This window comes from Sciurus carolinensis, chromosome 4 (assembly GCF_902686445.1).
Source record: "Sciurus carolinensis chromosome 4, mSciCar1.2, whole genome shotgun sequence".
Classification (NCBI taxonomy): Eukaryota; Metazoa; Chordata; class Mammalia; order Rodentia; family Sciuridae; genus Sciurus; species Sciurus carolinensis.
Window position 1 is genome coordinate 131,829,950 of NC_062216.1, and position 26,963 is coordinate 131,856,912.

The 26,963-nt window shown below is 33.9% G+C and overlaps 1 pseudogene; it reads left to right on the plus strand.

Moving 5' to 3' along the window:
* Positions 1–21,484: 21,484 nt before the first annotated feature.
* The window catches only part of LOC124982941 (40S ribosomal protein SA-like), a 78,244-nt pseudogene continuing 72,765 nt past the window's right edge, over positions 21,485–26,963 (plus strand).

The following is a 26,963-nucleotide window of genomic DNA, read 5'->3' on the forward strand; positions in this document are numbered from 1 at the left end:
TGAGATCTATAGTTTCTTTATTCAATTTTTGTTTGGACGATCTATCCAGTGGTGAGAGAGGTGTGTTAAAATCGCCTAGTATTATTGTTTTGTGGTCTATTTGATTTCTGGAATTGAGAAGGATTTGTTTGACGTACGTGGATGAGCCAATGTTCGGGGCATAGATATTTATGATTGTTATGTCTTGCTGATTTATGCTTTCCTTAAGCAGCATGTAATGTCCTTCTTTATCCCTTCTGACTACTTTTGGTTTGAAGTCCACATTATCTGAGATGAGGATGGATACTCCAGCTTTTTTGCTGTGTCCGTGTGCATGGTATGTTTTTCCCCATCCTTTCACCTTTAGTCTATGGGTGTCTCTTTCTATGAGATGAGTCTCTTGCAGGCAGCATATTGTTGGATTTTTCTTTTTAATCCAATCTGCCAGTCTGTGTCTTTTGATTGATGAATTCAGGCCATTAACATTCAGGGTTATTATTGTGATATGATTTGTATTCCCAGCCAATTGACTCATATTTGTTTTTGACATGATTTGGTTTCTCCTTTATTTGGCTATTCCTTTAGGCTAGCGCCTCCTGTTGCTGATTTGCATCGTTGTTTTTCATCTCTTGCTCATGGAATATTTTCCTGAGAATGTTCTGTAATGCTGGCTTTCTTTTTGTAAATTCCTTTAGCTTTTATTTATCATCGAAGGATCTTATTTCATCGTCAAATTTGAAGGTAAGTTTTGCTGGGTATAAGATTCTTGGTTGACATCCGTTTTCTTTCAGGGCTTGGTATATGTTGTTCCAGGCCCTTCTAGCTTTTAGGGTCTGGATTGAAAAATCTGCTGATATTCTTATTGGTTTCCCTCTGAATGTAATTTGATTCTTTTCTCTCGCGGCCTTTAAAATTCTGTCTTTATTTTGTATGTTAGGTATCTTCATAATAATGTGCCTTGGTGTGGGTCTGTTGTAATTTTGTATGTTTGGAGTTCTATAAGCCTCTTGTACTTGGTTTTCCATTTCATTCTTCAGATTTGGGAAATTTTCTGTTATTATTTCATTGAATAGATTGTTCATTCCTTTGGTTTGTTTCTCTAAGCCTTCCTCAATCCCAATAATTCTTAAATTTGGCCTTTTCATGATATCCCATAATTCTTGTAGATTCTGTTCATGATTTCTTACCATCTTTTCTGTTTGGCCAACTTTGCTTTCAAGATTAAATAATTTGTCTTCAATGTCTGAGGTTCTGTCTTCCAGGTGTTCTATCCTATTGGTTATGCTTTCTATGGAGTTTTTAACTTGGTTTATTGTTTCCTTCATTTCAAGTATTTCAGTTTGTGTTTTTTTTTTCAGTATCTCTAATTCTTTATTGAAATGATCTCTTGCTTCCCGTATTTGGTCTTTTAACTGTTGATTGGTGCGATCATTTAATGCCTGCATTTGCTCTTTCATCTCCTCCTTCAATGCCTGCATTTGCTCTTTCATCTCCTCATTTGCTTCTCTGATTGTTTTAATTATGTACATTCTGAACTCCCTTTCTGACATTTCTTCTGCTGTGCTCTCATTGGGTTTTATTGATGTAGTATCTAGGTTTGTTTGGGACATTTTCTTCCCTTGTTTTCTCATATTGGTCAGTTGTCAGTGGGACCCTGAGATATTGCAGTTTTCCGCTATTGGCTTATAGTGTCCCGGTAGATTTCCAGTGTATCACCTCCCAGCCTTCAGTAGCCTGCTGTCTTGGAGGAATCTGATAAAGCAGCTCATCCGAAGAAAACTGCCCCTAGCCCCCTACTGGTTCCACGGTTTGGAACTGGCTCTGTGCGGAAATGCTCTCACTGTGGGCCTGCACCATGCAGCTGGCCGTGTGGGAGGAGCCCACTGCCGGAGTGTGGAAGGCTACCTTGGGAAGACTCTAGCTGCCCTGCCCGGCTCCAATAAGCCACCTCTATCTGGGTCTGCCACCCGGGCCGAGCTTTACCCAGTGGGCAGACTCACCCGTGGCTCTATTTCAGTCCGAGTCTCTCAATGCCTCCCCTTCTTAACTCCTGGGTTCTGGAGCGACTGGGGGTGCAGTCTCCCTCTAGGCCGCCATCTTGGATTGCCCCGTGAAGAGAGCCTGCAGCCAGAGTGGGCAGAGCCGCCTGAAGAGGTCTCTGGCTGCCCTGCTCTGATCCCAGAGGCTGCTTGCGGATCGAGGCTCTCCGCTGGTTCGTTGCCGGAGTACGCTGCGCTGAGCTGGCTCCGGGACTCGGAGCTTGTTCTGGTCAGAAAGGCTCTCACTAGCGGGCCAGTTCCGTTCCTAGAACCTGGAGACACAGCTCAACATTTTAAAATGTATTATATTTTTATGTGCTGATGTAAATTAGACTAATTTAAAAAAAATCATTCATGGGTTCATCAAAATCTGTATATATAAATCTATTAACAGTTAAGCAGCATCTCTACTTCTAAACTATAAGAAATTGCTACAAGAAATTAAAGATGACTTAAATGAAGAGATATAGCATACTCATGAATTAAACAAATTAATATTGCTAAGATTTCAATTGATCTAAAAAGTTGAGATTTGTTCGAATTAAAAATTCCAACAGTATTTTCTGTAATAATTGATGAGTCATGACTAAAATATACATGGGTATTTAAAATATCTTGAACAGTCAAAAATAATTTTGAGTAAAAAACGGTTGATTTACACTATTTGATTCCATAACTTAATATTTTTGCTATGAAGTTACTATAATGAAAATAATGTGTTTCTGAATCTTGATAGAAAAAGAAATCAATGAAATAAAGTGTATAGGAACATGTGCGAAGCCAGTTGTTTTTTGATAAGACACTGAAGTAAATTAAGGAAGAAGAATATTTTCCAAAATCATCTATAGACCTACTGAGTATCCACATTGGAAAAAGCAACCTCGACACCTACCTGAAGTGGTACATAAATACATTCATGTTAGATAAAACATCTGTTCAATGCAAAAAAATAAGAAAGCTTCTAGTTGAAAACAGAAGTATAGCTCAACAGTCCTGGTGTAGGAGAGGATTTCTTAGAGATAATCAGAATGCACTTGTCATGAAAAGAATTGGAATTTATTGAAATTAGAATGGTCACTCTTTAAATTTTAACTTTTAAAAAAAATGAGCCCCACTTTGAGAAAATATTTATGATTCCATACATTTAACAAGGGATTTGAATCAACCAGGTATATAAATAATGCAAAGCAATAATAAAAAAAAAAACCCAGTTAAAAATAATTAGGCAAGAGACTTGAACAGACACTTCATAAGTGATAGGCAGATGATAATGTGCATTTGAAAAGATACCAACATAATTAATTATCAAATTAAAACCATAGTGAGCTATCATTTGAAACTCTATGATTGCTAAAACTTAAAAGACTGACGACACTAAATGTTAATGTAGAAGTGGAGCTATTGGAACTCTCAAGCACTGCTGTTGGGAATGTGAAATGGTGCATATCCTTTGTAGAACTATTTGATGGCTTCTTTAAAATTTGCCCCCGCCCAAACAGTGCTTTACACTGAGCTACATCCTCAGCCCTGTTAAGTTTGCCTTTTCTTCCTTTTGAGATAGAATATCACTAAATAGCTAAGCCTGGCCTGAAACTTGTATTCGTCCTGCTTCAGTTTCCCAAGTAGATGGAATTAGGGGCACATACTACTGAACATACCCCTATCCAAGACATCCATCAGTTCCACTTTATATATTTACTTAAAAGAAAAAAAAATAAATATAAATTCATAGGAAGGAGAGAACAAGATGGTGGTAAAATAAGACTCTCCACAAAGAAATATCAATTTGAAAGGCTACATCAAACTACCTGCACAACAGTTAAAGAAACCAGGTGAGGGAACACAGTACCTGCTTTTAGAATAATAATAATAAAAAAAAATTGAAGAAAGGGGATTAAAGAGTTGTCCTCAACACCCTCCCCCTGACTTTAAGCAATGCAGAGTGGAGAGAGATCCCTCTTGCTTGGTGGAGGGAAAAAGAATTAAGTGAAGTTCTCAGACCTGAAATGCAATATCAGGTATGTCACCCTGAAACCTACTATTAAGTAGAGCCCCATGTCTACTGTCCCAAAGTCACTTCCTCCAGTTGGAACCTCTGAATCCAAGTTAGCCAGGTTGATAAGAAACTGCCTCCACCACCTGCCTCCAATCTTGGACAGAAGAGCTTGAAGTAAGACTGCATCTGTTGGTTCAAGAAGAAAGAAGTAAGTATAAGACTGTCCTAGATCTCAGTGGTAGAGCTGTGTGTCCAGCACTGGACTAATCCCACTGGCATCTGTGCCCAAGTGAATGTCCCCACACAAAGCCACTGGACCTCTTCAGTGCTAGGTAAAGGCCCATGGTCTCAGTTGATCAGATTTGTATTCCAGCCAACATCTCCTGTGGCTGGTTGTTGTTGTTTTAGGCCATGGGTATACCACAACCGCAGGTGACCCATAGTAGCATGAGCCTTGGTCTTATACTGATCTTGGTGGGTTGTAAACTTAAGGCATTACAGTATCAGTGACTATAGGACTATCTTCCTCATTCCTCTCCCAAGCCTAAAAGTAGTGCAACATGGAGAGAACACTTGTCTTCTTGGTGGGAAAAAGGAGGTAGGAAAACGAAGGAGGTAGGTACCAAGGTGTCTCATAGGAATCTGGGGCCATCCCTCCATAGTAAGGTGCAGAGTTGAGTGTAATCTCACAGTGCCTGCCCATCAAGCTTTTGAGTCTTGTGAGGATGGGCTTCTAATTTTAGACACTCCCCCAGTGCATTCTGAACTACACACCAACTGCATATTTGGGATAAACTTGGGCTTGGGTGGCCCTCTAGTGCTGAAACAGTGAAAACACAACAACAGCAGATGGGGCAAGTATTGTCTTGGGTTGCCAACTAGTACTAAAATAGTGGAAGTCACCACAGGCTCAGAGGAAACAAGAAGCCTACTTAGAATCTGGAATGACAAGCACAAAGATGGATTATGAAGATTGGAATAAATACCTAATCCTTCAATGTGTAGACAATATTGCACACAAATATCCAAGAAATTCAGTTTGTACTGACAACCTTGCACATAAATATCAAGAAATTTCAGTGAACTATGACTTAACCAAGCAGACAAAATAAATGACAGAAACCAACTAGTTACCAACTAATATGTACAAACTCTTGGACAGAGAATTTGAAATAGATATTTTAAAGAAAATCACCTTCAAGAAAATACAAAGAAACAATTCAGTAATCTGTCAGAAAAACACAACAGAGATATTGAAGTAATTATGGAAAGCAAACAGAAATCCTTGAACTGAAAAGCACATGAAGAAAATGTAAAATGTGATAAAATGCAACAATAGCAGAATAGATCAAACAGATAATCTACAAGCTCAAAGACAGATTATTTGGAAATATATAGAGGAGAAAATAATTGAGAAAAATAAAGAAATCTTGGGACAGCATTAAAAGAGCAAATACTGTGATTATAGTGGCTCAAGGGGGACTGGCAAATTCTAACAGCAGAGAAATCTAATTAAAAGAAATAAAGTAATCCTAGTAAATACAGAGAAAGATAGGAAACATTCAAGTATAGAAAGGTCAAAGGTCACAGCCTCATTCAATCCAACGAAGTCTATCCCAAGATATATAGTGAAGTCTTCACAAGTGAAAAACAAAGAGAGGATTACCAAAGCAGCAAGAGAAAAGCAAATAATAAGAGGGTCTAATGTACTTGGCAGCAAACTTCTCAGGAGAAATGTTTTAGGCCATGAGGGAATGGAATAAAATTTTCACAGTGCTGAAGGAATAAAAAAGACTGTGAACCCCAAATACTATATCCAACAAAGCTTTTAGAAATGAAAGTGATAAAGACATCCCTGTACAAACAAAAATTGTGAGAATTTATTACCACCAGGCTTGTCCTACAAGAAATCCTAGAGGGAGTTCTTCAAACTGAATGAATGAGATGCTAACAAGAAGAAAATATCAGAAGATATAAAAACTCAGTGGTTAGAGTAGCTATAGGAACAAGTTCAGGATGCTCTGATATTCTACATGTGGCCCATAAATCATTCATATCTGTAGTATACAAACAAAAAATAAAACAATGAAAATAATAAAATAATACATCAATATGTTAGGAAATAGACAAAATAGAAAGATCTAAAATGGTCTGTGTGTTAGCTTTCTGTCACTATGTGAAAAAATATCAGAGAAAATAACTTGAAGGAGGAATTATTTACTTTGGCTCATGGCTTCAGAAGTTTCAGTCCATACTTGGCAGAATCCATTGTTTTTGGGCATGTGGTAAGGCAGAAGGATGTGACAGAGCAAAGTTGCTCATCTCTAGGTGACCAGGAAACAGAAACATAGAGGGAAGCAAGTGCTGAGGATAAGATATACACGTCTAAGATGCACCCTGAGTGACCCACTTCCTCCAACTAGGCCCTACCTCCGGCAGTTTCCCAAGTTATTCCAAAAAATTGCAGAGGAGGAAACCCTTCCAACTCATTCTATGAGGCCAGCATTATCCTAATGAAAAAACAAAAATAAAAAACCAAAAAACAGAAGGATACAAAAACAACAATAAAGCAAACAAAATAGCTGCAGGCCACATCCTGTATGGATGGACAGAAATGTCAAATCCTCAATGAAAATATAGAAAACAATATCCAAATATCACATTAAACATTATTCACTGTGACCAAGTAGGATTCATCTCAAGGATGCAAGGATGATTAAATATATACCAATCAAAAAATATGAGGGATACATCATATGAACAGAATGAAAGACAAACCTATATGATCATCTTAATAGATGCAGAAAAAGCACTGGAAAAAGCTCGGATCCATCATGATAAAACTCTGAACCAAACCAACATAGAAAGAATACTCCTCCACATAGTAAAGCCCACATATAACAATCCCATAGCTAACAGCATACTGAATGGGGAAAAGCTGTAAGCTTTCTCTGTAATTTCTGGAATAAGACAAAGATGCCCACTTTTAATATTTTTATTCAAGATAGTATTATAAAAGTCCTAGGAACAGAAATCAGGCAGGATAAGAAATAAAAGACATCCAAACTGGAAAGGAGGACATCAAATTGTCACTGTTTGCAGAAGATACATTCCTACATATAGACAACCCCAAATATTCCTCCTGAAAATATTAAAACCAATAAATGAATTACAGAAAGTTACAGGATAAAAAAAATCAACATAGAAAAATCAGTAGCTTTGCTACACACCAATAGAGAATTATCTGAAAAAGGAATGAAAAAAACAATCCTATTTACAATTGCTACAAAATAAATAAATAAAATGCTAGAAATTCATTTAACTGAAGACATGTAATTTATACAATAAAAACTATAATATGTTGATGAAAGAAATTGAAGAGAACACACACAAAAATGAAAAGATGTTCCATATTCATGGATTAGGAGAATCACTATTGTTAAAAGTTTCATATTACCCAAAGCAATCTACAAAATCATTACAATTTCTATCAAAATACCAATAAATTCTTCCCAAAATTAGAAGAAAAAACCTGCTAAAATTCATATAATCCACCTCCCACAAAAAACTTGAATAAAGAAAGCAATTTTGAGCAAGAAAAATAAAGCAGGAGGCATTATCCTACCTTACTTCAAAACATATTACAAAGCTATAGTAAACAATACAGTGTGATATTGACATAAAAGTAGACGCATAGGTTAATGTCAAGACTAGAGAGCCAAGAATAAAACCTATGAATCTACAGTCAACTAATCTTTGACAAAAGTGCTAAGAACACACATTAGGAAAGGAAGAGTTTCTTCAATTACGTGGGGAGAAATGGATGTCTACATGCAGAAGAACATAAGCAGACCCCTATTTCTCACTACACACAAAATTCCTCTCAAAATGGATTCAAACTTAAATTCAAGACCTGAAATTATAAAGCAACTTCTTGGAAAGGGCTGGGTTTAGTGTTATAGTGCTTGCCTAGCATGCAGGTATGAAGTTCTTGGGTTATTCCAGAAGCACAATAGAAAGAAAGAAGGAGAGAGAGAGTGGGGGGGGGGGAAGGGAAAGGAAAGGAAAGGAGAAGAGAGGAAAGGAAAGGAAAGGAAAGGAAAAGGAGAGAAACTAGAAGAAAATGGGGGAAATGCTTCAGGGTATTTAAATGGGCTTTTTTTGGACAAAACCCTAGAAGCATAGGAAGCAAAATCAGAATAGATAAAGGAAATTACATATAATTAAAGCTATTGTACAGTGGTCAATCAAGAGAATAAAGAGGAAACCTAAAAAATGGAAGAAAATATTTGCAAACCATGTATCTGACAAGGGATTAATGTCAAGAATATATAAAGAACTAAAACAATCAATGGCAAAATAAATAATACAAAAATAGTAATTTGATTAAAATGGTTAATATTCTCAGATATTTCTAGAAAAGAAAGGTACTTAAATGGATGGCAAGTATAAAAAATTCTCAACATCAGTAGTCATCAGGGCAATGCAAATCAAAACCAAAATGAGGTATCATCTCTCTCCAATTAAAAGCACTATTATTAAAAAGCCAATTAGTGCCAGTCAGAATGTGAATGAGAAGGAACCCTGCACACTATTGGTAAGAATGTGAATTATGAGAGACTGTAGTAATATCTACTAAATCTAAAAGTATTGGTCTCCTAGAAGTTGTAGTAGAATAGCTGTTGCCAGAGACTTTGAGAGTAGGGGCGAGGGATAGGAAAAAATTGATCAATTGGTACTAAGTTGTAGAAAGGAGAAATGATTTCTGAAATTCTTTTTCACATTTGCATGACTATAGAAAATAATAAATACAGTATATTTTTTAAAAAACTAGAAAAGATATTGGATGATTCACCACAAAACAATGATATATGTTGGGGAAATAGATAAGTTTACCTTTATTTGAATATTGTATAGTGGATACATGAATTGAAACATCACATAGGTGTCTCATAAATATGTCTTATTTTCATGTCAATTCTAAGACTTAAAATTGAAAAAAAAATTTTTTTAATTGGTATCCACAAAGGATATATAAGTGTAGAGGCTTAATTTAAAATATTGTCATAAAGAGACTGGAGAAACAAATTGTAGTATATTCCTCAAATGGCATACTACTTAGAAACTTAAAAATTGCCTCCTAATATATGGGAAAATATGATATACATCTAAAAAACGTCAGAAACCAGGTACAGGAAGAACACTTTCTATGATTCCGTGCATACAAAATTCAAGAGCAGACAAAATTAAAGTATGTTTAAAAATTTAAGACACCAACAGCTTTTGGGTACTTGAATGACTGAAAGGGTGTGTAAGTACAACAGGACAGGTACAGGACTAGCAATTTATCTGTGGGAGGATAGAAGTCCTAATTTACAATATTTGCCAATGCCATATTTCAAGCCACCGTTGTAAACTCACTGGCTACAGTCAGGAATGGGCAGCCACATAGTGAAATCCAGTATTTCTACCATTTGGAAGCAATAAACTTAACCTTAAGATCATACCAATGAAATCTAGTAAAGATAATTAAATTCTGATTTTTCATTATATATTAACTTTGTTTTTAAGATAATTCATTTAGTTGTAAATGTATGTAATTTACTTTAAAAAATATCTACATTTAAGAAATAGCTTGCAAAAATTCCCAAATATTTATCAGTCTGCTTTTACAAGTGTTTATAAACTATCTTTGGCCCACCAGTGGAAGAGAGAACTTTCTTAAGTATTGACAATATTCTATATCTTAGAAGGTATTATATATATATATATATATATATATAAAATATGGATTATAAAATGGATTATACATTTATGAGAATTCACTAATTCTGTACTTAAGTAGGTTCATTTTTATATAAATTTTCCCTAAAACATATATTATCAATAGTATGTTTTAAGAAATAGGCACTTAATATCATAAATGCTTACTTTTTCTTGCATTATTTAATGTGCATAATTCTGTTGGTGAATTTTTGTAGACTAAAATTATAGTTCTTTAAAAATTTACTACAAAATATAAATTGAAAAATATATATTTTAACCATTTTATGTGCATAATTTGGTGGCATTTATCACAGTCATAATGCTGGGCAACTAGTATTTCCAAAACTTTTTCATTGTCTCTTTTCCCCCCAGTCCCTGCTAATTCTAATCTACTTTCTCTCTGAATTTGCCTATTCTAGATAGTTCCTAAAAGTAATTCAAATGTACACAAGTGATTCATTTAACTAATGTGAGGAAGAGAAAAATAACATCTTTTCCTCATCCATCAAAAAGCTGGTGGCTGATATCCTTACAACAAATGACAGAATAATAAGAGACAGGCATAATAAATTTATTTAACCAAAGTTTTACATACTGTGGGAGCCCTAAAACGAAGACCCAATGGCCCAGGGAAATTTCATGCTAAGTGTCATAATTAATCATGGTAATCAATGGGGGGACTCAGCAACTCCTGTTTGCTCAGATTTTTTCCTGCACATCTGTATGACATTCTTTCTTCCTGGGTGTGGGGCAGAACACCTGTTACACGAATACCTTCAGGGAGGAAGGGAAGAGATCAAAGTGTGAGTCTCTTCAGTTTTATGGCTTACTTTGGGGGAGTAGAGTTCTAATTTCTTTAATCCACACCAAAAGGAAAGGAGAGCAGAAGAATGGAGAGTGGGAGAGGCGCAGAGAGTGACTTCTGAGGTGTCGTATTTTGGGGTAGCATTTTCTGAGTCTAAAAATCAACAAATACACATCACATCCTGCTGTATGCTGTCATTTTTTTAAAATCTGGAATTTCAGAAATTAGTGAAACATTTAAACATCTCTACCCTTATGGAGTTTATATTCTTATTATAGTGACTTATACGCTTTTCCTCTCTGTCCTTCTCTCTCTCTGCAGAATTTCTAGGAACACCTGGTTTCTGATGAGAACATCTTAGAACTTGGAAAATAACTAGAATTAAACTATTCTGTTTCATGTTCCAAATAGTCTCGATTCCCCAGGGGACAAAGATTTGGAGCCAGAGAGAAACATAACAGCTTAAGCTTGCCTATTGTCTTTATCAACTACTATTATAAAAGCAGAGACATGGAAAGATTAAAGACATCACCTTATTTCTCCAAGGGGTATAATATTATGATTAGTTTATTATTGAGAATCATTGTTTGTTTAGTTGAGAATGCTCCCCCAAATTTGTTGATTGCTATTAAAGCTAATAAAATCTTTCATATTTATGATGTTTTAACCATTTACACTTATGACATCCCTCTGGGAAAGAAATCAGGACATAATGTCATGTCTTATCAATGAGAAAACAAAGATTATATGATTTCTGGAGTATCAGGTATAAAATCCTGTACTCAAACCAAGATCAGTTTAAGAAAGGTTAAAGTGAATTCTCTTGTATTACATATGCATTGTAATTATTCTTTGTGCTAGTAGATTTTAAAAGAGTTTGTTTCTAATACAATATCTCTATCAAAACATTTATGTAACAAAATATCACAAACGAACTGAATAATGATTTGTTTCTGCTTCTTAAAGTTTATATTGCACTTCAGTTTTTGTTGCTTCATTGCTTTGTAAACTCAGGTACACATAAAGAGCATTCTATGTGTAGTGATGATATTTAGATTTTCAAAAATGTAAGCACCGTGAATCACTTTGACATAAGAGTTAACAAACATTGCCCCAAATTCTATGATCTATTTAGTCTGAAATTATGAGAACCCTGGGTTTCATTGTCATTTATACATAAAATACTGAACTTATTAGTGCTATATCAGTAAGAAGTAAATGTTGATCCTGCACTGGAAATTAATATCCAAATGTGAAACAATCTTCCATATATAATGTACTTATTATAATTCACATGTGGATAAGTTTTAACCTGTGCATAGATATTTGTGTAAAAGGTTAGAAAGGAACTACTTGTTAAGGAAGAAAAATGTATACCATTTAAAACCATGTGATTATTAGTTTATCCACAAGGTAAACAAAATTAACAAAGTTCTTTTTAGAAAATCTTGTCAAAGTAAGCACAGACTAAATTTATGATAGATCTTTGAGAACATTCATTATTTGAACTATTGTTATGAAGAAAAACTTTGAAACTTTGTCCATTACACATGTTTAGAAACTACAACAATGTCTTCTAATTTTTAACGCTTTTACATGATCCTCCATATCTTATCAGGATCCAACTTGTCACTGACAGTAATGAACATACTACATATGATTAATTAATTTGAAGAACTTAATTTTGGCAAATATTTTCTCTTAATGGGTACTCTTTGATAAGTTAATTATCTAAACTGTGTAAATTAATGTAAAGTTATAGACATTAAAATATTTTATACTCTTGTACAGTGTATTTTGTTAAAACTATTCTACTCTTTATTCTTGTCAATAAGAACCCTATACGGATATTGACTGTCATGTTCCATTCTCATATCTTTTTATGTTAGTGGTTCCAGACTATGAAATAACAATTCCAAGTCTCTAATAGTAGTAATAACTGTTTTTCTCGTGTGCCAACTTGTTCCCACAGTCTGACAGCTGCTGGTCTTCTCATTAGTATCTCTTTCATATTTTCATGTGATAAGAGTTGGCATACCAAACAAGAAGCCACTTTTTCATCAATTTCTTTGTTGGATTCTTGCCAAAATGCTGTAGCCTATGTTCATCTTTTGCAGCATTTCATGAGCTCAGATAGCCATGATGTATTCTGTTTAATACTTCCTGGCAAAGGTTATTGGAAATAGCTATGCAATCATCTTTCAGCAATACTCCATTCACCATTGTGAGAGATGTCCTGATGTTCCCATATGCCCATAAGGCTTTTTTAGTTTCTTTTACTTTTTCAGCCAACCTACTCATAATAAAATTAATACATTAGCATCAGGTCTATGGCTATTTCCTATGCCGTCCATCTGGACTTGTCGTCTATAATAGGCAAGATTTTATGAATGGTTATAATCTGTATTTCCAGACCTGATATAATGTTCCCAAAGTTAAGAATTTTGCACATGGACCGGCAACAGGTACTTCTAAAACACTGAACATATTATCAAATTTGAATTTTAAGATCAGATTATGCTGAAAATAAGATTTGTTAAACCATAAAGTGTTCTGGAATGTTCTTTCATTTGATAATTCTGCATTTCTAAAACTGTTTACAGGAACACATGGTAGTTCTTCTAGCTTTTGTTTAGATTTGGCTTTTGAGAATCAGAGGCGCTGCTCAGGCAAGGTATTTACTTAGGAGAATATTTAGGGGAAAGGAGTGAGGGAACAAGTATAAAATGTGGGGAAAAGCCCAGCAAGAATGTGCCATTAGATTTGTAGACTTGTTCAGCAATATCTCATAAGAACATCTGTAGCAGTAATTGAACCACAGAATTTTTTTCTATTATGAGGCAAGGGAGCTTGCTTTTCCTTGTAAGAAATCCTCACATAAGAAAGTCTTTATCTAGGGTTGACTGAGAGTGAATGGACAGATAAACTCTTAGTTGAGCAACTAACTGAGCAGCTACCATTCAGCCAAGAAAATTCTCCAGACAAGATGGTTTTTTGGAGTAGTTGGGAGTTACAATGATTGCAGCTAACAAGTCCACTAACCTGGTAAATATATATATGTATATATAACTATATACATATATATGTGTATATATATATATATAACTATACACATATATATATGTATATATATATATAACTATATACATATATATGTGTATATATATATATATATATATATATATATATTCATGCTCAGAAGCAGGTCTGACATTTTAGCCAATATCTATTATAGAAAAATTTTGTTTTTATCATGTGAAGTGATTTTTGTAGTTCTCTTAGCTCTGCAATATTTTTCACTAAAAATGAAGAAATAATATACATATTATATATAATTTTACATGATCAATTATATCAACGATAATGTATTGTAACTAAAAACTAATCACATCACCTTTTTTTCAAATTTTTAAATTGTGGTGAGATAGACACAACATGAAATTTAGCATTTAACCATCATTAATTGTAGAGTTCAGTGGAATTAAGTAAGTTCATATTGTGAAGTCATCACCACTATCCATCTCCAAAACTCTTTTCATCTTGCAAAACCAAAAGTGTATACCCATTAAACGATATAACCCTATCCTCTGCCCCTCTCTCCCATCCCTTCCAACTCTTGACAACAATCATTTTGCTTTTTATCTCTGTTATTTGGATTACACCTAGCACCTCACATAGGTGGAATCATATGGTATTGTACAATGATTACCTTCTTGTGACTTGTTTATTATGTTTAGCAGAGTATTTGCATCTGTAAGGAATATATCACAAAAACAGAAATAGTCATGGATTAAACATACTTTCTTTGATTTTGAGAAGCTATTTAAAGTAACTCTGAGATTCTATGTCAGTTAAAAAATAAATTTGGCACTTCTTTGACTACTGTTACCAGAGTTTTTAGTGAGCTTCATGCTCAGAAGCAGGTCTGACATTTTAGCCAATATCTATTATAGAAAAATTTTGTTTTTATCATGTGAAGTGATTTTTGTAGTTCTCTTAGCTCTGCAATATTTTTCACTAAAAATGAAGAAAACTTATAATCTATTAATAGAACACAAGAGAATGTCATGCTTTTTTTTTCTCTTTTCTCTATGACAAGTAAAGTAACTGTAGTGAATTAGGAGCTCCCAAATGTTGAAATTGTATTAATTTGCATGTCATTAAAGAAATAATCAAATATTTTCTGATAAGCATCTTGATTAACAACCATTTGATTCATTCTCTGGCCTCTTATTCATTCGTATTTTCATACAAAGAGTTTAGAAAATCAGTCACCATACTCATAGAAAAAATAAAACTAACTTGAAAAAACTTCATAAACTTTGTTCCATTTTAAATCAAATTCAATTTATTAACTCAAAATATAATAAACCACCATTTGTGTGATTTATTTTTAATAGTTTATACATAGTTTTTATTGGATAATCTTGACACCACATATTTCCATTCTTAATAACTTGTTCATTCAAATTAACGAGAGAATTTTTTCTCAATGTCATACCCACGTTGGATAATTGTGCATCTAATACTTTCAACTGTTGGATGTTACACCTAAAATTGAGTTATGAACATCTCAGTCTTCTCAGTACTGTCAGAATTACTCAGTATCTAAAAACTGTGACAGTCTTATTTCGCCACTATTTGTGCATTGGTTGCTTATAGACCTTTTACATTTTACTGAAAAGTTGGGGATTTCTTTCTGATTACCTGTCATAACCAATCTCTGGCCAATGGACTGTGATGTGCACTGAATCTAGTGAAAAGATTTCTCTTAGCCTAGCTTCAATTCAGACATCTATTCCCTCATCAAGTACTGAATTTAATCTTATTTTGCCAAGGTAAACCTGGGCCCAGAAGGGTTCTAAGGGGCAGAACAATTGTAGCAGAAAATGATGGCAAATTAGAGAGACTAGTCTGAACTTTCATGGTTTCTCAGGTTACCTGTGTGGGTGACCTTATACCTTACCTGACAATATCCTAGAGGTGAGGGATTTTAAAAGACAACAGATAAATTTTAAGTTGTGAATAATAAATATGTCCCCCTCTGCTTTCCCCTTCTCATTCTATTACCTCTACTAATTTAATATAATTATAAATGAATTTTGGCTTGGAAAATGACATGACAACTATATAACCAAATTTTACTTCATAATTAGAAAGCTCTTTTTAAAATACTTTTTGTTTTATTCAGTTCTCACAGTATTGAGTTGTATAGAGGAGACACTATTACTCTGTCAGTTTATCTAATAAAATTGTGTGTGTGTGTGTGTGTGTGTGTGTATGTGAGAGAGAGAATACACTTTAATTACAATTACTTACCTAATACAATCAGGATATTATAAGCATTTCCTATATTACACAAAATTATGCAGTGACCCCTGAGATAATATTATTGACACTTTAAGAAAAAATAATGCTATAAACAATCTGAATGAGTTTACTCTGCTCGGACAATTTTAATGTTTGATTATTTCTAAATGTGCAATTTTTATCAGATTTTGGGACACTACAAAAATATCTTGAAGTCTCACAATAAATGGAAATTCCTCTTAATATAATTAGTAAATTATTTCCTATCCATATCAGTTTTTCATAGTCTAGACATGGAACATGTCTTAGATTTATTACATATTACATTGAGCAACTATATGGCATTTTCAAACAGTGATAATGTTTTTTTAAACATCATGCTCTCATCTATCCTCCTGATGTGGGCTTTTCAGTATTTAGAAATGCAACCATCTTCTGAATTTTCTAATTTAGTTCAGGAGTAGTTACAGGCTGATTTTTATCTTCTTATTCAGAAGTCTTATTCTTTGGTATTATCTTTTTCTCTTTAGTCTTCTTGAAGGATTAGCTTATACTGGGTCTCTAATTCTTACATTTTAATTCATTCCTCAGTCTACTATTAGATTAGTTTTGTCCTATTGCATTGAATTTATTTTTATTTTGTTTACAAATGGCCTCCTATATCTCAAACCATAGACTTCAGCAAGTGTCAGCTTTGTTCCTGGTCTTCCCCTTCTAATAACATGAAACTAGTATCTATTCTTTCTTTATTAAAATCATACTACTTTGATATCAGAGATACAATTTGCTGATATCCAGATTCACTATCTGCCATTTCCTCTGATGTCCCTATAGCTGAAGTTGAATGTATACTAAATCTATCACCTTATATTTCCTAACCAGTTCTGTTTCCTAAGCTCTCTTTTCCTATTAGTGATCTCCAGTTGTCCAATCAAAATCCTAGAGGTCATCATGTCTTCTCCATTGTATTCACTACCCATGTCCAGTGAGTTATCAAATGCTACAGATTCTGCCCTCTGCAGATCTCTTTTAAATTCATTTTTGTTTGTTGCTCAGTAATAATTAATTATGTAGTGTTTCAGCTGTTATTCTAGGAGATATTGATACTTAACAAGAATGACAGGTAAATCCTGGCACTCACGAGCTTATAATATAGTTAGACAAACCAATGAACAAACAAAAAAGACAAATCAATGAAATTTATTTTCATTTTCTATTCTGCAGAGAAAACCATTACAAAAGTGAGTAACTTAATAGCTGTGTCATTCAACTCAAAATTGAGAATTCAGGAATTCAGTCTTGGTGGTTCATGTTTGCTGCGTCAGATAGCTAGAAAACCTGAACAGGTTTAGGATACTCACCTGAGGCCATGTTTCCAGGCCTCAAGGATTCCCCCACACAGCATTTGCTGGTGTTGAAGTGCCTAAAAAGGCTTCTTCAGTGATGACCAAGCTCAACATGTCTGGATTTGGCTTCCTCAGAGCAAACTGGCCTCCAAGCAGTCGGACTTCTTCCATTATGACTACTTTCTGCCAGGGTACCATTCCAAGATTTAATACAGTGAAATTATCAATTCTCTTAAAGATTAGGACCAAAATCGGAATAGTATTCATTTGTCATATACTATTGATCAGAGCAGTCCAAAGGCAGGCCAGTGACATATGAGAAAATTTCTGGAGTCTCTTGTGAGACAGGGGAGACAGAGACAAGAGGAGACAGGTGATTCACTAGAGACATTGAGAGCTCTGAACACTTTCCTCAAATCCTTCTGTGGTGCTCTAGAGGCTGAGAAAGTAGCTTGATAGGCTAATAACGGATCTCCTTGCCTATGGAGACAGTTTCTTTTCTATACTATGGACAGAGAAATCTTTGAAGTTGAGAATGTTGTCTCATCATCTCTTGTTTAAACTAATTAAGGCTTCTCCAAAGCTTTTATAACAATGGTCAAATTTTTGAAGTCTCATTGTTTACCACATGTCTGGATCCCTAAGGTCTAGTAATAATCTTGGAATCTAAGCTGTTATAGTAATAACAAAATTATATTGCTTACAGTGTATTAAATGTCCTACTAAATGTTTTGCACATTTATTTCATTTAACACAAAATGTTATGAGGATAATGTTTAACCTCATTTTATAGACAAATAAGCAAAGGCTTATTTTTGGTCACTTGCTTAGGATATCACAGTAAATTTTATGTTTTAAATCCTGACTCTTAGATATCAGACATCAATGTATACTTATATATACACTTATGTGTATGTAGTTCAATTATTCATGTATAATTGAAACCAAAGAGTAATTGGAATGATTGTTTAAAATATCAGCAAAAAGATTTTAGGGAAGATAAGTTTTCCACTGATAATGTTTAGAATTGCTAGGGAATAGGGATAATAAATTGATTAAATCTGTCAGTTTTGTTATTGCTTTTGAGATCTCTGCAGACAATTGGGCTGTACCCAAAGCAATCATGTCCCCTGTGGTTCTCATGGTATACCCCAGCAGTTAGATCTACACAAAATAAGGGGAGATTCTTCAAATTCTCAAAATTCTGCTTGGTCAAATTGCATTTCCAAAGGACTACATCATTGTGGTGGATTCAATGCTTCTTAAAATTTTCATGAAGTCACTCATGATTTAAAAGTCAGCTCTGTCCTGCTTGGCCATAAAGGCATACACTACAGTCAATGAGATGATGTCAGAGCAAAGTGATGAGTGAGTGAGTAGAGAGAGAAAAGAAAGGAGGAGATAATATTAGAATATCTGAAGTGTGGCGGACTCTGCTAATCTAGGGAGTTGGACATTAATTCTATCCTTTAAGGGGAAGAATTATATGGGAGTGATTAGTTATACTTTCACTGTAGACAGGTCTCTCTGGCTGCAGATACAGGTCTCTCTGGGGGAGAGAAGATTTGGGGCAGGGAATCATTAGAAACCTTTTGAAATATCAAGGAAGAACAGTAAAGCCCTGAATTAAGGCAATGCTCCTGTTGAGAACGCCCCCTCACTGACTGCAAGACCAACAAAACAGGAGGTTTGAAAAATGATTGATATGAATACCTATGATGAGAACTCTGGCCCCAGGATCCTCCTTCAACTGTCCCAAGGAGTGGCTTTTATTTCTCCCATCTCTCTCATAAAACTGAACTATAAGTGAAGTAATTAATTACCATTCCCAGGCCAGGCAAAATCTAAAAATTGAAAAAGAAAAAAAAAAAAAGACAAAACAAAAAAGTAATAAGAAACCCAAGGTATCTAAAGAACATGTTATCAGATTATATTATATAATTCGTATTACACTTATTTATGATGCCCATCCTTATTTCCTTGTGGTTTTAGCAAGTGTACCATCCTTCCTCAGTCATGGCTATTGTCATCATCCTTGATGAGTTGTTTCATTCTGATGATGCATCCTGATCCTGCTGACTTCCTTACTTCAAATGTCTTTATCTTTCACTCCATTCTCTTCCTCAGTTATCACACCTTACCTGTCAAATATGTCATTATCAATAACTGTTACCACTTCTATAAATCTCAAATTCAAACACCAACTTCTCTGAGCACTGCTTCTTATATTTCCAGCAAAGTATCTCTCCTACTCTGGTCTAGTAACTCAATCACACTCATACCACCTAGCCATTGATTTTTCATCTTTCCACATCTACTAACTCCTTCATATTATTGTTTTCTTTTTGCTCAACTTGATGTTATTCCATATTATTAAATTATTCTGTGCATCTAAATTCCCTTGTTTTCCTTTTCCTCTATCATCCTTTGTGGAATGACCTCCGTTGTGGTTAAATTTATGACTTGCTCATAGATTGCTTTCTCAACAATCATCTTGTTGCTATATTCTGCCTTTTATTTTACAAGAATGAATTAATTGATTCTATTCATACCTATTGCTTAAATGATCATATGTGTACCAGAACCTGTAAACTGCTGAGCTTCAGTGAAAAATAAACTTGTATTATAAATCCTTGAAACAGAGTACTTGTTTTTGCAACAAAACTTGGAGATATTCTGTCTATTTCATGGATATTAAAGCAATCACTGTATTGTTGCTATGTTTCATAAGAAATTACCACAAACCTGGAAACTTAAATCAATACACACTTATTTTCTCATAGTTTCCATTGGTCAGGTGTCCAGTTCTCTGCTTAGTGTCTCCCAATGCTGCAGTGGAGGTTTTATTCAAGCTGTATTCTCATATGGAGGTTTGATTAGGGAAGAATTCACTTGCAAGCTCCTAAGGTTATTGGCAGGATTTGTTTCCATGCAGATGCATCCCTAAGGAGCTGGCTTTTTCATTCATAGGTCTTCGAGGCTATTCACAGTTTCTTCCCAGATAGACTTCTCCAACAGGGCCCCTTAGTTCATCAAACCTGTGAGAAGAACCTGAATTTTTTAAGTGTTTTAATCTGACAAAATCCCCCCTCTAAGTGGGTTTCATCTGAATAATTCAGGCCATGCAAGACTCTTTTCCTCTCAATTAAAAACTATCTGGATGTTGAGGTACTTAAGCTTGCAAAATCCTGTCATGGTTGTGATATTCTGTTGACCAGAAATAGGCCATGGTTTTCTCAAAACTTGAGGGCAAGCAGTATACAGGGCAGGAGCTGCAAGTTACAGCAATCATGGAGATCATTTTAGAATTATTCTTACCACAGTAACTTATACAATTTAAAATCACAAATATGAACTATAATTAAATAGAGATGCAAAATGCTGCTAGAGCTGATTAGAATATGATTTGCATTATTTTGGTAACTGGGATTGGATTAGAGTAGTAGGAGTGAGGAATACAGAAAATGTGACAAATGGGTTTATTAATAAACTCATTAAAATTATTTTAAGTGGGTACAGGACAAAAAGGTATTTAGGACAGTTTTTAGGTTCTGACTTAAAACTGCATGGATAATGAATTGATTTCCTAGGTAGAAATAATGTAGAAAAATCAAGTTTGGGCAAGTTTGTGAACTAAGTTTTGAATGCATAGTAAGTTTTGAATGCTTTGGGGAATTTTTCAAATAGAAAATCTATAAAATATTAACTTATGAGCACTTGACACTAGAATAGAGAGATAAATCTGGATGTTCTCCTTATGAAGCTATGGGCATGAAGAGGATTGTTTAAGCATAATGAAAAGAGAGATGTCCTATGACAGATTAATGAAAGATATTTAAATATTTAAGGTTGGATCAAAAGAGTATAACTTTGCAACTGACTAAAATTTTGACAAGTCATGGCTGTAGGGTGGGAGGAATTAAACGCATGTTGAGTCCTAACACAGAAATGGCTTCAGGTGGAAGAAGGTATTAATAGTATTGAATGCTGCTTCAAGACTGAGAAAAATGAAATAACAAAGGTTAATTATCTTTACTGATCCAAAATTTTCTGGTAATTTCACTAACTCCAGTTTGGTAGAGCAATGAGACTGCAAAATAGACTGCTATGTGTGATAAAGAAATGTCAGATGGAAGCTGACTATGACATTAAACAGAAAGCAGAAGCATGACAATCAAGTAAGAGATTTTAAAAACTTTTTAAGAGAACAATTAGGAAATTGATAGCCTAGTGTCCCAGTGGCATGACGTTGAAGAGTTTTGCAATTATTTTGGACTACGGCAAACCAATAAAGTGCAGCGTCATCGAAGTTGAAGCAAGCAGCGTGGGTCAGGTACAGAACAAAAGTAGTCAATCTTGTGTAAACAAAAGTGAGAGTTGTCAAAGTTAAGTGAATAGATCAGAGGTTATATACCTATATGTGACCTGCTATTACAAAACCCACTTACCTGGTCTTTGTATTACCTACCTTAGAGAATTTTCCAGTGCTTCTGTCCTTACATCTTTTTTCAAGGTAATGAAACTAACATGTAATATAATCAAATGTTTGCTATGAACAACTCAGCATATATGAAAGACTTTCTCTTGTCAGAATTCTAGTTATCTTTAATTGGAACACAATTTGCAGAACTGGGTTACTTCTTGGTTATTGGCAAATTCTAAACATGGGCTCCATAATCCCTCTTTGATTTTATTTTGATTTATTGCATAGTCTCTGTGATCCTGTGGTTTTTCTACTCTATCTCTCGCAAGGCATGCAAATTTAATTGAGGCAAAGGGTCAGCCAACCCATTGTTTCTACATTGCTAATTCATATTTTCCAAAATAGCACTTGCCAATGACAAAGCTGATATTTTTATTTCCTTTTGTCTAATTTCTACACCTATCCCTTAATTAGTTCCTAATTTGTGAAGAGAAAAGAAGTTTTATACAGGGAACCTTTCAAATTTCACATATAACAAATTGCTTTTGACTGCATCTGGGGATATGAGTTCTTACTTTTTAATTAGGTTGGTCACATAATTTACCATTCAAACCTGGATGTTTGAAATTAAAAAAGAATACTATCAATAATTAACTAATTTTTAGTAACAATAGAATTTATATCAGTTAGCTCTGCTGGATAAAAACTTCTAAAATGTAGTGGCTTGAAATAATAATCATGTATTATCTCATCTTCTGTGAGTTGGCTACATGAGCCTTCTAGTTCCATCAGTTTTTCTAGCCTGGGAAAAACTAAGCTGGATGATGGACAGTGGTCTAGCAGATGTGTGCCAAGTCTTCTTTAGGTTAGCACATCCCTACTCAATATCAGGTCATGTTCTCCAGTAGGATATCCTAGCCATTTTCAGATGGCAGTCCCAGATTTCCAAAGAGGAACAAGGGAGGACATAATCCATAAGCAATTTTCAATCTTGTTTCAGGTTTCTGGGTCTCATTGGCTAAAGTAACTCACATGGATAAACCCAGAGTTTGTACAGGAGGAGCTCCTCAAAGAAGGGGTAGAGAGTGATATTATCAAACCAAGGCCCGTATAGTAATGACTGGCACCATTATCCTTAATCAGCATTCTGGAAGTATATCTGGCATGTTAGCAACTATGACCTCTACTCTACATATTAATATATTCAATTGAATAGAAGTACATATTGTTTAATTTGATAAGAAATAAAAACTAAAATTTGAGGCTTATAGTAAGTTTTAAATTAGTGTCAACAACCTTGTATTCAAGAAATTTCACTTTTTATTTTGTTTTGATTTCAATGTTAAACTAATTTTGATGTGAACTTCCATCCTAGCGAATAGAGAAATTTGAAAAGTCATAATACTTGGACTTCCACATCCTGTAAGGATTAGACTAAGGTCTTGAAATTTTACCCAGAGTCAAGGGATATGGGGAGGGGTGTCCTCTCCCACCTCAGTGCGGTTGCTACTGAGATAGACAAACAGTGTCTCCTGCCAGGTTTCCATGAGCATTACTGGTTCTGATATTTGTGGTCAACTTTGGACTGTGGGGAATTTTTATGACTTAGGCATCCCTGGCCTCTTTTCTCTAGATATACTGTCTGGTTATTTTCTCTCTCAGGGTTTATTATCTTCCTTGGAGGCTGCCTAGAATCAAAGAATCAAATGCTGTCTCCATCCAATTGTTTAACTTTCTACTCCTTCCACCTTGGGGGAATTTATTGTTTGTTTCTTTTAGGTAGAGGACTTTTAAAATTCTATTTTCTTCTGTAGGCTTAAAATTTTCTGGTGGCTGTATGAATAAAGGCTCAAGGATTTCTAGTTAAACTCTGGCTACATATTTCCACTGATGAATAAAGCTTCCTCTTTTTCTGAGATGGAATAGGTACAGAAGAAAGGGGAAATGCAAATGAGTAACTTCAAAAATTATCTAGTTACATGCTCACTTCAAAATAGATTTCTTAAATTCAAAGTCAGTTTTCCACCAATATTTTGATTTATTGAAATACATGGCCTGCTTCCTGTGTTTTAACTTTAAATAATAAAACATTTGAATTTTCAATTCTTGAATATTTTTCCCTGAAAATTTCATTAATATATTAACAATATTCATTGTTTGGGTGGTAAATGATGTGCTGATAGAGAAATGAAAATGAGAGAACTAAGTGCAGAGCAGAGTACTTTAAAAGAATTTTTTTCAAAAATAAAATTCTTAGATTTCTAGGTTCCTAAATATACAAAAGAACATTTTTGATTTTTGAATTGGATTGCTAAAAGAAAATGGTATGGCATGGAAAAGAAGTAAATAAACCAAGACAAGGAAAAAGTATACTTCAAGTGTGTAACAGAAAGAAATATTTTCAAAAAAATTAATTGAAAACCTAAGGAACAGTAAGACTTCCCCGTAATAAAAAGTGACAGTAAAATAGAAAAGGGAGATTGATTGGTGCCAGTTTACCAGCAGTAGGCCTGGGGGAAACAGACTACTTCTCTGGGCATCAAGAAACCCAGCAATCTGTCAAGTAGTCACTGAACAAGGCATCCACTTCCCAGATAGCAAAGAATAAGGACAAAATAACCGTTACTTTTGACATTTATGTCTTTCAGGGTAAAAGTAACTCTGGGCAGTTAAATTAAATTACTGCAGTTATTTTCTTTTATCTGCACACTTGATTCTATTTTAACCTCATATAATGGTTTCCAAGATTATAAAATAATTAATCCACTGAAACTATGATCCAACAGAGCTCTACATCTTTAAAATTTGCTCTAATTTGAACAAATGTTTTATGTGCTATAAATATATTGGCCATCTTTAGCATACATTCGTTTTTATGAAGAGATTCTATTTAATTTTTCTTCTAGGTTTGAATAAATATATATTTAATATTCCAGAGATATAAGTAAAAAGATATTTAGGTTAATTGTTAACTTAGTAGATGAGGAGATTTCACTATTAGGGTAAAATTTGGAGTTTCTCTTATCTTGTTTTATGAATTTTAACTTTATTTATGGAAATATATAAGGACTTCAATATTTTTCTGATAAATTTTTTGCATTATTTATTTCTCTTTTTAACAATTTTATAATTCACCTAGGGTAGTGTAACAGGTTTGAACCTTTTGATTAAATTTTTGTTATTAGAAATCAATTTTTAAAAACCTTGAGTCATATAAGCTTAATAGGAATTACTGCTTTTATTTCTTCCTGGAAGTTAGCATAGTTTAATTACATTCATAATGTCCTAAGACATGCTATTGTTGTGAACTTTATTTCTGTATTTTAAGTCCATTAGATATTCTTATTATTTTATATATACTTTACATATAATTTATTCACACGCACACACAAAGACACACACACACACACACACACACACATTATACTTCAGAGAGGTGGTCATGTGCTGAACTAATATTCAAAGAGGTCTATTGTTAAAGAAGAGGAGAATGAACCTTGGTGGCCAATTAGCAATCTCTACTATACCCAGAGATTCCTCTGGCATTAGAAATACTTTTGGTTCTGATTCTGAGCATGAAGAAAATTATACTACCAAGGATGTTTATAAAAAAGCAAAGAAAACACAGACTCAGTGTGTTCAGGTGAGAAATACAAAGAAGTCCAGGATTAGGCTGCTACTTTACAAATAAAATAGGCAATCAGCATTTTACAGAATTTATGTGTGGGAAGTGTATTCCTATATTTAAATTGGTTGGCTTATAATTAAACTGAAATCAAAATATTTGCAGATGCAAATATTAAACCATTCTAAGGGCCTTGGAAAAGGAAATGCAGAATCCTAGAACAGTGGAAATGGAGAAAACTGCTATCTGATAAAAAAAAAAAAAAAATATATATATATATATATATATATATATATATATATATATTGAATTAGAAAAGCCAAAGACATGAGTCACTAAAACCATTGCCTTCATCATGTTGGACAACAGTCCCCACCAAAACCTCAGTGAGGAAGATCTGGAAGTGAATATCAGAACATCAGAAAATTTTTTAAAATTTTTGTTATTTTCATTAAGTCTAGGATTTCCATGCTATTCGTCAAGTATCTCAGTAGGAGGAATCATTTGCCACTTATAATCAAAATGATGTTATGCTAAGTGGGCAAAAATAGACAAACTCCCTTTCAGGATTCTGTCTTTCTCTAAGCTATATATTTGATCATATGTTTGAATCCAACCATTTGCTGATTAAAATGAAACACTTCATTTAATTTAATGGAAGCTTACTGAGAACACTATAGTGTACCTGTCAGAGATAATATGAAATTGTTCCAATATTCAACATATGTGTATGCAGCTTGCATGTTAATTTTATATAATTTTAATTAACATTACAACTTAATTTACTAGCTATTTAAATATAGCTCTCTAACCAACATGGCCATGTCCCATGTCTGTGTTCACTGGGATTTTTATTATTATGAGAAATGAATCACATTCATGAAATGGTGGTATATCATTACTAGTGCATTGATTGTGCTTGTATGTCATGAGAATTTAATTGAATTTGTTGATTTATTTCTAATGGTATGTTAGGAATCTTCTATAAGTTTTTTTCTCAGCAATGAGAAATGGGCATCTCAATGATTTAACATGCCTTAAACTTGTGCAGATTTTATATACCTTTAATAGATTCTGTAAGTTTAAAATCATGATTATAGAGATTAAACAAATTAGTAGGTTTAAGATCACATCAGGGGACAATAGATTTTTCTCTTTCCTACTGACAGTTAATATATCTAAACTATGAACTTGGGTTGCATAGTAGCAATAATCTATTTTTAGAAACTCCCAAATTATCAATGTGTTTGATACACGTTTCCTATGTTCTGAGAATCTTCTCTGTAAAGATATCCTCAGACAGCCAACATTTTTCTTTTTACTTCTCAAATAGCTCTCTCCTCATTTAACAAATCTAAGTTCTGCAAATAACATAGTTCTCTTTCCCTTCCAAAACTTCAATAAATTCTAGTCTGTCATTTTAAAGATGGTTACAAAAGGAAGGAAAAATTGTAACATTTTCCCTTTACTTCCCTTTGCTTAATTCTCAGTCTAGATATTACTTATTTTTTATACTACTAGTGAGCAAAAGGAAATCATAAAATAACAAGAAAATAGAAGTGCTAACATTTAATTTTTGTCACAACAAAAATGATAATTGCATTTTTAATTGTCAGTATCCGCAGTCATATTTGCTGAAGTGATCAAGAGATTAGAAAGATCCTTGAACATGGT